We start from the raw sequence: 11,946 nt of genomic DNA on the forward strand, positions 1-11,946 counted from the left end.
GTCTTGGAAAATAAATAAATAAATAAAACATTTATCTTTTAAAAAGCTCCAAGACCTGGGTGGTGCCTGTGGCTCAGTGAGTAGGGCGCCGGCCCCATATACCGAGGGTGGTGGGTTCAAACCCAGCCACGGCTGAACTGCAACCAAAAAATAGCCGGGCGTTGTGGCGGGCGCCTGTAGTCCCAGCTGCTCGGGAGGCTGAGGCAGGAGAATCGCTGAAGCCCAAGAGCTGGAGGTTGCTGTGAGTCCTGTGACATCATGGCACGCTACTGAAGGCGGTAAAGTGAGACTGTGTCTCTACAAAAAAAAAAAAAAAAGCTCCAAGACCACTAATGTCTGTGCCACACAGTTCAGCACCTGGTTTCACTCCAACCTATGCAGTGGCCGACAGTCAGACCCTCAGGGCCCTCTGCTTCTCTCTACGCTCAGCAAGCTCTGTAAGTCCTCCAGAGTCACAGGTACCAGGAATACATTATAACCGTTGTCATTCACACTGTCCCACTAATACCTTAAATTACTGATTTCTAGAAAAAATTTATAATAAATATCATATTTGCATGTCATAAGGCAGTTGACATTTGGGAAAACAGTAATCATTAGAACAGAGTACTGTATTAAAGAAAACAGTACACTTTGGTTGGAGTCCAAACCCATGGGTTTGTCAACCTGCACTGACTGCACAGAGACACATCACAGCCGTCCGTGCATCACTCCGCCCGCCGTCTGGTGGACAGAGTACCATCCAGACAGGTACATGGGCTTTCCTTCTAAGTTATCTAAGTTCAAAAGAAATATGCTTCACAGTTTTTGGTTTGGGTTTTTTTTGTTTTTTTGAAGAGACAGGGTCTTGCCACGTTGCCCGGGCTGGTCTCAAACTCCTGAGGCTCAAGCTACCCTCCATTCTCAGCCCCCAGAGTGGCCGGACTACAGTGAGCGCCAACACACCCAGCTAGGGCTTCAAGTTTTAATAAGCAGGTTCAGTCCACAGGACAGAGCAAATGTTGGTATTCAGGTCAACAGCAGCAGCCGAGCACAGCTTCTTAGCCATCTCCTCTACTTGAGAGAAACCATCTTGGACCTTTGTATATACAATAGGAAAATAAATGGCCAGCTGAGTCCTGTCTACACTTTTGGTCTACAAAATTGAGAGATAATATTTGATGTTTTAAGCCAGTACGTTACAACACATTAAAAATTTTAGGTTTTTAGAAATTTGTTGAAAAGTTTTGGTGGGTTTTCCACACTACATTATCCAAAACATTTAGAGTTGAGTCTGCACCCTGCTTACCAGCTCTACGCTTTGGGTGGTGAAACCAGTCATAAGTATAGATTCACTGGGCCTATTTCCTTTAGCATTTAATTATTCTCCCTATTGTTTCACAAATTCCAAATTCTCTCTTCAAAACTAAAACACCTTCCTTGACAAGTTAAGGCCATAGACCTCTGTCCTGATTCAATGCACCTCTTTTAGTACACTTCCAAAACAGAACATCTGTGGGAAGGAGAAGCGAGTTCTGATCTTAGAAGGTATGTGCCTAAGTCAGTAATCACCAAATCCCAAAGGGGCTGGGGCTGGACAGATGCTGCTCCAACCCTTCAAAATAATCAAACATATGGAACTTATTATTTCTCACCAAAAAAAAAAAAGAAAGGGGAAAAAAAACCCAAAACAAACAAAACCCAACTCCTGCACCTAGCAGCAAAGAAACAAAGGCAAGCAGCTGAAAATATACCCTAAGCATCACTGTAGAAAGTCGTTATCTTCCTACTGTTCAGAGCACACTCCGCAGAGTTTCACTCACATAGCAAAGATGCAGGATAAAAATTGCAGAGACAGTTTTCAAGATAATAAAATGGCATGTGATGGTGACTCACTAAGACTAAAAGAAAAAAAAATCATAAACAGTCACAGGAAGCTTGCAAAGCTGCTGAATTCTGGCAGCACTGAACCTCCTGCACCCCCCTTGGCTCTTGCCTCTGGCGCTCACATACGTACGTGTGTACCGGGCATAGGCACACTCTTCAGTGACTGTTTTGAGGCCAAGCAGCAATTGGCTAATGGCTTACTTTACTGCTTAAGACAATATTTTATTCTTGACTAGCTCAATAAACCTGCTGAGAAAAATAAACAGTTTTCTCAAACTTATAAATAATCTAGAACATAGAACCACTGTGCAAATAGTAGAGCTGATTTACTGCCCATAAACAGACCAGGAAGGGCCCGCATGACACAGTGAACCCCAAGTCCTAGTTTTACTATCTTGAGACCCTGGAGCAGATTTTCTGTTTATTAGCAAAGTCTAAGGCCTAGGATATCCTGATTTTAACGGGACTTATTTATTTACTTCACTTATTTATATATTTTTGAGACACAGTCTCACTTTTGTTGCCCTCAGTAGAGTGCTATGGTGTCATAGTTCACAGTAACTTCAGACTCTTGGGTTCAAGGGATCCTCTTGCCTCAGCCTCCCAAGTAGCTGAGACTATAGGCGCCCACTACAGTGTCTGGCTAGTTTTAGAGACGGGGTCTCGTTCTTGCTCAGGCTGGTCTCTAGCTCCTAAGCTCAGGCAATCCACCAGCCTTGGCCTCCCAGAGTGCTAGGATTACAGGCGTGGCATTTTAATTGGCTTTAAAAACAGCATCAAAGCAGAATCACACCAACCAACACTAAGAGTAACAGACAAGGAAAACGTTTCTTTCAAAATATTGCGTTTTCACCTTTTAGGACCAATAATTCTACATTTATAGTCACAATGCATTTCTAACCCATTTATTCACAAATGTGTGAATACACACCTATTTCATTTAACAAGTATCAAATAAGAGTCCTTTATAGGGCACTAAAGGAGACATAAAGAGGTATTATAAAAAGAGGTCCCAGAATGCCTTACACTCTGTACGAATACATACACACATACATACGTCCAGAACAGAAATGCATGGAGAGAAAAGAGGAGGCAGAATCAAAGGTTCAAGACAAAAATTAAGTATTGTTTTTTAAAGAAGAGAACAAAACACAATTCCGCTGAGAGAGATGAGCTGGGCCCTTGGGGAACAGCACCCACCCTATAGAGGAGGGTGCATGTGGCTCTCACAGCTAGGAACCTTCCAGAGAAACCAAGCCCAACTGGCCCCCCCACCCCACCAGACTGGGTGCTCCATGAGAGGAAGTACCTTCTTATTCACCTCAGACAGCACAGGACTTGGGTTCCCAAACTTTCCCAAAGATAGCTCCCCGAACTCTCAACTTTGCCAATGGTTTAGACATCTCAATGGCCAAATCCTAGGAATTATGATGCCATAACTGAAAGAATTCAGAAGAAGAATTTAAGGCGAAGAATCATATTTCCAAGGGAGGGGGAAAAATAACAAGGCCCCTTCACACCGAAACTTAATCAAAAAAATTAAATATCACACACACACAAATAATCGTTAGGTTAAAGGAATTCTGGTGTTTCAAGAAGGGTTTCTCCAGCTTGCTTTTCCTATTTATGTAACACAACTAACGGTTTTCAAATTACCCATAACAGAAAACAAAATTTATCAGAGTAGGGGGAGGGATGGCTTTTCCATGGTGAACAATGGCAATTATAAACAAGACTGAGATCAGGCCAGATGTGGTGGCTCGATCCTAGCACTCTGGGAGTCTGAGGTGAGAGGATCACTTGAGGTCAGGATTTTGAGACCAGCCTGAGCAAAACCAAGACCCCCCCCTCTTTACGAAAAATAGAAAAATTACCCAGGCATGGTGGCCACAGCCCACAGTCCCAGCTACTCAGAAGGCTGAGGCAGGAAAATCACCTGAGCCCAGGAGTTTGAAGATGCAGTGAGCTATGATGACGATACTGCACTCTAGCTGGGGTGACAGAGAGAGACTCTATCTTTAAAAAAAAAAAAAACACAACAAGGGCGGCACCTGTGGCTCAACGGGTAGGGCACTGGCTCCATATGCCGAGGGTGGCGGGTTCAAACCCAGCCCCGGCCAAACTGCAACAACAACAACAAAAAAAATAGCTGGGTGTTGTGGCAGGCGCCTGTAGTCCCAGCTACTTGGGAGGCTGAGTCAAGAGAATCGCCTAAGCCCAGGGATTTGGAGGTTGCTGTGAGCTGTGTGACGCCATGGCACTCTACCGAGGGCGATTAAGGTAAGACTCTGTCTCTACAAAAAAAAAAAAAAAAAAAAAAAAAAAACCAAGAAAAAAGGTTACTGTTTGCTTTACTTTTCAAAATAACACTATTTATTTTTACTCTATTTTTCTATTACTTAAGCACATAACTTCAAGTAAAATTAAAGTGAACCAAGTATTGAAAGATTATAATTTCGGGCGGTGCCTGTGGCTCAAGGAGTAGGGCGTCAGTCCCATATGCTGGAGGTGGCGGGTTCAAACCTAGCCCTGGCCAAAAACAAAAAAAAAAAGAAGGAAAGATTGTAATTTCAGATACAGTCTTAAACTTATCATTATTATTATTATTATTATTTTTAGAGACAGAGTCTCACTTTATCACCTTTGGTAGAGTGCCATGGCATCTCAGCTCACAACAACCTCCAACTCCTGGGCTTAGGCAATTCTCTTGCCTCAGCCTCCTGAGTAGCTGGGACTACAGGTGCCCGCCACAACGCCCGGCTATTTTTTTGTTGCTGTTTGGCTGGGGCAGGGTTTGAACCCGCCACCCTAGGTACATGGGACCTGCACCATACCCACTGAGCCACAGGCGCCGCCCTTAAACTTGTTTTTAATGTTGGTTTTCTAAATAGACCAGATGTATTTTTGAAACATCAAAAAATCAGGTTTTCAAAGTCAGGATAGGTTCACAGGTCTTTTTTTTTTTTTTTTTGTAGAGACAAGAGTCTCACTTTACCACCCTCGGCAGAGTGCTGTGGCATCACACTGTTCATAGTAACCTCCAACTCCAGGGCTTAGGCGATTCTCTTGCCTCAGCCTCCTGAGTAGCTGGGACTACAGGCGCCCACCACAACGCCGGGTATTTTTTGTTGCAGTTTCGCCAGGGCCGGGCTCGAACCCACCACCCTCAGCACATGGAGCCGGTGCCCTACTCGTTGAGCTACAGGCGCCGCCCCAGGTTCACAGATCTTTTAAGGCTAAAAAAAAAAAATCTATAATGTAAAATCCAAGCACCAAGTGGATAAACTCATTGAACATAACCACAGTAATTATAACTTACAAGCTTTTCTGGAGACCAATTCAAACCTACCATTTGTTTTACCAGCTAATAAAATGGTGGAGTCTATTTAGGCTTAAAAGTCATAAATTTCTTCATCTAAAAAAGTCATCCAGGTAACCAAGTGCATCCAAATAATAATAATAAAAAAATAAAGGGGTTAGCAAATACCAACAGCACATAACTAACTAATCCCTGCAGGCACATTTTGTTCAACAGCACTTTTAAATGATTTGAGTGTAGTTTCTTTAAGTAATACATTTCATATAATTAAAGTACTCGCATGCCATGCCTGCTAGTTTTCTTGCGTGTAGAATAAGGCCAAGGATAGGCCTAAGATGTTTACACTAACAAAAGCAACTATCCAAGGCCATTGGTTTAAAAAGTCACCTAATTTTTTAATTTTTTCTTTTCTTCCCAACATTAGAACAGAAAGTTTCTTACATGTAAATTACTTAACTGCTTCACTTACACAAGGGATCAGCCCATCTCTCTTAAATTACTCTAGTTAAAACTGGACTGCTGCCCAATCAAACAGCCATATAGTTCAGACTATCAGAATTAATAGATTCAAAGCCTCTTCTCCATTTTAATGGGAACAAACCCTCAGCACAGGAATAGCTATAGAATCACAGTACTTATGCCAAAATGCAGTGCCTGTTTCGACTGGCAATCACTTTTGCCTCAAATGGAAAATTCCAACTGTTTGTACCTATGCAAGAGCAAGTCATTAAGAACAACAGAAACCTCTCCTTTTATTCATCTTGCCAGTCCCTCAAAGTACTTATATATTTTTTTCATATTTAAAGGATGCCAGTAAAAGAAAGCAACATCTAAAAACACTGTATTTAGAATCTTAAAACACGGTATTAATGAATATGTAAACTTCATATTGATATGAGACGAGCCAAACCTATGAAAAGGTTTGTTAAAAATGGAAATAAAGTTAAGTACAACCTCACTCCACTCACATGCGAGAACTACATGCCACAAGGTAAAGGAGAAGAGTTTTCATGAAAAATTAGGGGTTGGGGGTCAGAAATTATGTTTCTGGGAAAAAGGGGAGTGAGTGAATGACCGTAAGAGAAGCTATATTAAGAAATTTTATGACTGACAATGAAAATAAGCCCAGATACTTGTCTTATAGGTTTGAAATACAGTGATTTGTAATAATTTGAAAAACAAAATCAAGCCCTAATAATAGTGAAACAATTTATAAGTTTAACAGAATAAAGATACCATTATTTTAAGAATGAATGCATTGTATAGATTTAGGATTCTGCAAGTCTGCATTTCTGTAAATAGCACTGCTTCCTAAACTTTACTGTGCATTCAAATCACCCAAGAGCTTGTTAAAATGCAGATTCTGGCTGGAGAGACAGAGACAGGGGCCTGAGAGTCTGCAATTTTAACAAGCTCCCAGGTAATGGTATTAATGCTGGCCTGAGGCACATACTGCTGGACATGAGGAGATACACACATACAGTATTTGTAGCAAAAAGCCAGGTTTAAAACCAGAGGCCTAGAAGTACTGGTGTGTGGCTGTGACACATTGGCATCTTCTCAGTGGTACTGACCTATTCAAGAAGTCCATACTCTATTATCTGACATTAGAATAAGCATCAATGAAACTAGGAAAATTCTTTATCTAAAGTTATAATGTGAAGTTTAAATAAAACTTCATTTTGGAAGCTCATACTGAATGCTAGAGTCATTTTTAACTTCTAAATATGAACAGAATCTTAACTACTTAGTGTTAAAGCCCCCTCTCAATAGTATTTATTCTTTGCCGGGAGAACAGACTGTATGTAAATGATATTTTGCCTGAAGAAAAGAACAGTTAACTATCCAGTAGTTATGTACATATTTAATAGAATTCATTGTCAGAAATGTGGCGGGAAAAGGTAGTTAATTTTCATGTTATTTCTCAAATTAATTTAAATCTCTAATACTTTTCACCCCTCAAAGTTAAAAAAAGAAAGAAAGAAAGAAAAAGGACATCAAAACTGGCTGCCCAGTCACTGGGCTCTTGGACCCATTCTAATAACCGTGATGCATTTTAACAGAGAAAATCAAGATAAAAGGCAGCTTCCATTCCTGTAAATTAACTTTCAACTCCCCATCTTCTTTCTTCCTGTAAGACTGGCTGGTTACAAGAGCTTCCTCTCTGGTTCCATCTTGTACCTGTAGCTCAGATGCTCTCATTTCTCTTCTAAAAAGCCTTCACTAGGTCCTACTGGTCCACTCATCCAAACACACATCTTTGGAAGGAGTTTAAGATCCCCTGAAGTCTACCTCCAAGCTATAATTTGGGCCTAAATCTTACTGCATCACCTTATCATCAGCTTATGCAGCCTCCTCTCGACCACGATCCCCTACTTGCTGGGCATGTTTTACAATTTCCTGTCTCTGTGCCTATAGCTGGAAAGTCACTTTTCCTCCACTCTCCCAATCATGGCCGGTCAAAAATGAATCCTTCCTCCAAAGCCCAGTTCTAACACCATGCCCTCCAGTTAGCATCCCTGGAGACATCAGCCCGTGTGCTCACTCTGTGGGGCCTGAACTTCTTTCTACCCAGCAGAGAGCCCTTGGCATACACTATCAGGCCTGGCAGGCATGCAAATGTAACAGCCCAGCAGTGCAGGGATGGCTCCTTGCTTCTCTTTATAGACACCTCACCTATCATAGTGGGTACCCAAAACTTTAAAAAAATTGAACTATATGGAATACTTAGTTCTGAAAATGGGAAGTAAATGAAAATTAGTTTCCAGTATAGTAACTATTAATGTACCACCAACTGGGCTTGCAAATAACATGGGGTTAATCTCTATTGGGCTAAGCACTCAAGTCTAAAGAGATAAGAAAGACAGCCAAAGCATGTGCCTTTTCACTTTCCATTTCCCTCCAGAGTCTAACACTCTGGAGCACCTCTTCTCTCTACCAAGCTGGGGCAGATCAAACTATCTTCTTGCTAACCTAAGTTGCATATGAGACAAAAACAGCACCGCCAGGTCACTGAGGAAATGCTCCCCACCTACAACCCAACACTAGGAGTAATAGGAGCCAGGACTATTATATAAACGAAGGCAAGGATTCAAGGGACAATCGTCCAGGTGCCAGGTAAGAAAAGTCTTTGGTTTAAATTTCATAGGTATGTTCTCAGTGGGGAGAAGATACATGTCACTGGTGCCTGAGTAATCGTCTTTGTGATTTTGAAGAGCACTGCAATGTACACACACACACAAAATGAGAAGCTACTTTTGGATGATCCATGATTTTGTATTATTCATAACAGGGGCTCCTCCTCCAGGTAATTAAGATTCCCTGCTATGCCGCCTATCTTTTCAGGCATTACCTTAATAGCAAAGGTTATACAATATATCTACCAATGATAAGTGACAGTACTCAAAATCAAATCAAAAGCCCTGGTTCCTTACTGTCTGTCCTCCCAGTAGCTCAGCAACAGGACTCTGTCTGTGATTTATACAAATGTCCTAACACCTAAGACTCTGGTGCAGTTTATGACACACAGGGGCTTGAGAGAGAGGAGGTATACAGCCAAGGAGAATCTGAGATGCTCTGCCAAGATTCCTTACTATATTTTATGTACTAAATTATACACTTCATAACTATACTGAAGGAAGGTGAATGGTTACAGAGAAAAAGAGATGGGGGGTGGGGGGAAGGATAATAAACTATAGAATACTTGCACAACCCTGATACTAACAGATGTGACCTGCAGTTTTTCTCTTGGGTCCCATGAAGTTGACACGTAATACCCATTCAACTAAACCTCTATAAATAGTTGGTTTTCCACAGTAACAGCCACTATTCCCACTTCAGTGGGCAGCAGTGTTCAGAGAAAAGCCGGATTTAGCTCCTGAGTAAGGAACACCAGAAACCAAAAAAGCTAGGAAAGCTGTTTATGTGTGTGCCCACCAGGAACCCTTCTCTGACTTAAATGTGCCACTGCTAAGAACAGAAGGACTGCTGACCGCCATTGCTCAGCGTGCTGTCCCCCTTGCCCACACACACTAGGGGCGGGGAGTTCAAGCCTCATCTGGGCATGATAAATAAAATAAGAACAGAAGGACCCTCAACAAAGCTTTGATTTAGTGAGTTCTTTAAACTAGGCACTACCCTCCACCCCTTCGATTAATAGAGTTTTTTGCAAGACTAATGAAAAACAGCTAACTTCTTTTGAAACAGGCTCAATATATTACCAAGTGCAAAGTAATTCTGTACTTCTCATTGCACTTAGCTACTTTATATAGTATTTGGAGTAGATAAGAACAATATTTTCAAGCGTTTTCATGTAATTTTTTTCTTTTTGGCGGTTTTTGGCCGGGGCTGGGTTTGAACCTGTCACCTTCGGCATATGGGGCCGGCACCCTACCCCTTTGAGCCACAGGCGCCGCCCTTTCATGTAATTTTTATAGACACCTCACTTGAACTGTCGAAACAATTATAAGGGGTCAGAGTTATCACCTCATTTTATTATAATAAACACAGATATTAAAGGACAGAGGGGCGAATAATCAAAGGGCCAGTAGCAAGTGGCAGAGGGGCAAGAAACCATCACTTCATGCTCAGGTATATCAACTGCTAAAGATGTGTGTGCATGTCAGTGGGCACCTGTAAAACTATAGCATCTAGAAACTTCTCATGCAAAGAAACACCATTTCAGGGAAAATAATGCCTAGTACTTGCCAAGATTTCACCCAAACTTCCCAATGAACAGCTCAAAGCCAACAGCATAGTTAAGAGGGATCACCAAGTGCTACAGTTACTGGCAAGGCCAAGAACAGAACACAGGTCTGCTGACCCTCATTCCTGCGCCCAGACAGGACTATTCTTTTGGATGCTGACACCCTTCTGATGTTTCAAGTCACTTGAGAATGGCAAAAAAAAAAAATAATAATTCTGGTAGGTAGAAGGGAATATGAAAAGTATCTAGATTAGGGGAATTTGTTATAAAAAGCAGCATGACCATAGAACTCTACCCACAAAGTTTTGAACCAAGAACACTGGTACCTACAAATTTTCTCAACTTCTGCACCAAAAAGTGAAAAATAACCTTTGTTCTCCCCTCCCTGTGGGTTGTAAATGATTAGCTTGGCTATGTTGATAACTAAAGAAAATATCACAAATGCCCCTCCCAGCTCATTCCAATATTTAGACATTTACCCTCTACCCAACTCCTCTAGCACAAAACAAGACGGCAGGACACCTCGAGTTTTTAGCTAGTGTCAGATACAATAAACCCTGCTGCAAATGACTCTCCCATTAGTCCCAGTGATGGTGCCCTGAAGAAAAGCCTGGAAATAGGAAGACTACTGGTGCCAGAGGAGAAAGGAGAAGAGGAGCCACAAGGCTAGGAAACAGCTACTGCAGAAAAGCAATGGGGAAAGGTGTCAGGAAAAAAAGAGACTCCTGGAAAAGACAACCAGAGAACTAACTCCAAAGACTGGTGTACCGAGAACATCTCATGGGGAGAAAAGGCAATTTACTGAGTCAGAATCATCTGTAAGAAGAATGGACAATCACCAGCAAGAGGAAAAACAGTTAAGAGCCTTCCCCAGGTTAACTGTCACTCATACCTATTTCCATATGGAGTTAAAACACCAGATAAAATTACCTGGATTTCCAAATGCTAGGCAGTAGGCTTTACATTTAATGCTTAATCTTGCTATTGTAAGTTTGTTTTTTAAAACAAGGATAATGGTCCCTGTAGTCCCAGCTACTAGGGAAGCTGAGACAAGAGAATCACTTAAGCCCAAGAATTTGAGGTTGCTGTGAGCTGTTTGATGCCACGGCACTCTACCAAGGGCAACAAAGACTCTGTCTCCAAAAAATAATAAAAACAACAACAAAAAATTGTGAAGAGATTACTTGTAACGAAATTGTAAAGGTTTGCGTGAATATGTACCCCTCTCCATTTACTGATATAGTCTTTGATGTCTCCTAAATATGTTATAGTCTTTTTGGTGTTACAAGTTTTTTTACTTCATAAAATTTACCTGTAGTTTTATATGTTATTATAAATGATACTTATTGCCTCTTTTCAAACTCCAACTGTCAGTTGCTGGTTTATATAAATAAAATGGTTTTGGGCAAAAAAACAAACCAAAACAAAACAAATAAACAAACAAAAAACCAAAACCAAAACTTAAAGCTTTGCGACTTCTTAGCAGAGTGCAGAGGAAGAGGAAACTTGAGAGGTTATAGTCTGGTCAGTCACATTCTCAGGACAAATCTGCTCATTTGTATCTCTCTTACTCATTCAGCCCAACCAAAATTCCTACCTTAGGGTAAAGGTATTTTAAACTTTTGAAGTATGTATCAAATTTCAAATAACCAAAATCCTCAGAAAACTTAAAAGCCCTTATTTGACTGTTTCACATTAAATATTTCTTTCCAACCTGTTCTGGAAATATCAAGAAATAAATTGATTATATAGACTGGCTCCGTAACACATTTTAGTTTAATATTTATAAACAGTTTTCTCTCTTTTTTACCCTCAATATAACCCATCTCATCATAGTAGATGTATCAGTATTAAAAGGTTAATCTGTTTATTGTTGATTGGTGCAAATTACTGATTTATACAAGACCACGCTTGAAATTACAGAACCTGTCTTTCCCATTACAAGTTATCACTGCCCTTAAGGTACTGTAAAGTAGAAATGTTCAGAAAAAGTTCATTTTTAAAAAGACAAAGTAAACAAGTAGAAATCAGTAAACACCACCCAGTCAGAAAACAA

The 11,946-nt window shown here is 40.8% G+C and overlaps 1 protein-coding gene across 7 annotated transcripts in view; it reads right to left on the reverse strand.

The window, feature by feature from the left end:
• The window catches only part of RERE (arginine-glutamic acid dipeptide repeats), a 413,923-nt gene that overhangs the window by 50,964 nt on the left and 351,013 nt on the right, over positions 1–11,946 (reverse strand). The window lies entirely within an intron of this gene.

The sequence above is a fragment of the Nycticebus coucang genome, chromosome 22 (assembly GCF_027406575.1).
Source record: "Nycticebus coucang isolate mNycCou1 chromosome 22, mNycCou1.pri, whole genome shotgun sequence".
Classification (NCBI taxonomy): domain Eukaryota; kingdom Metazoa; phylum Chordata; class Mammalia; order Primates; family Lorisidae; genus Nycticebus; species Nycticebus coucang.